This window comes from Notothenia coriiceps, unplaced genomic scaffold (genome assembly GCF_000735185.1).
Source record: "Notothenia coriiceps isolate Sejong01 unplaced genomic scaffold, NC01 NC01_scaffold00027567, whole genome shotgun sequence".
NCBI lineage: Eukaryota > Metazoa > Chordata > Actinopteri > Perciformes > Nototheniidae > Notothenia > Notothenia coriiceps.
In genome coordinates, this window is record NW_011360268.1 from 9,086 (window position 1) to 10,046 (window position 961).

Consider the following 961-nt stretch of genomic DNA (forward strand, 5'->3'; position numbering starts at 1 on the left):
GTGTGTGTGTGTGTGTGTGTGCAACTGTAAAATATGGCTTTTCGTCGATGGCAAAAATTTGATAACAATCTTTACATTCTCCAAATAAAGACGAAGTCTTGTTACCCTTTCCGAGAGGAAAGTGTCGTGTAGAGGTACCTTTGGAAACTAGAGAGCCGAGTGCATTTGTCCACCACTATTGGCAGGAGTTGGTACCCATTGGAGACTAGAAGACCTCGAATGTGTGTGTCCACAAACATTTGTATTACGTGAATGAAATTGTAAATTATAGATTGAGGAAAGTCGGATGAAAGTCGATGTCTTTTGGTAAGTTGATAATGTAACAAGTCGATAAAGTCCTGTAACTCCGGATATGTACAAACAACAAAATATGGAAAAATTTTGGAAAGGAAAATTTATAATTCGAAGAAGTGATAAACAGGATGAGAAGGTCAAAAGTGAAAGTTCAAAAATTTGTTTCAGTACGTTACGAAAACTCGACATTGGTTAAAACTAAGTTTATTAAAGGAAAAGACGTAAAGAGGCGATTCAAGCGGAAAATCCATCGATTTCTCGTCGATGTCTCTGGTAAGTCGATTATTGTATAAGTCGAAAAAGACGTAAAAGTCGATTTAAGTCGGTGGTTTACAAAGTGTCAAATGTCGTAAGTGTGCATAAAAGACGTCCTTTACGTAAAAGATCAATACTCACTTGTCCAGTGAGTACTCCTTTTAGGGTCTAACAATGGTTCATACACAGTGCTAACCAGACCACAACACAAAACAGAACAGATCTAGACAGGAAACCAAAAGACAGACGCAACACAAACAAGAACAAATCTGACAGAGACCAAAAGGACAGTAATCTTCCGAAAGAGTTTTGAGTTCTCCGGAGGAGCTGAGGAGCTCAGGAGCCAAGGCATCAAACTGGGCTTTTACTTAAAGTCGCGCTGTAAAACTTCCTGGTAGAGTAAAGAGATTTA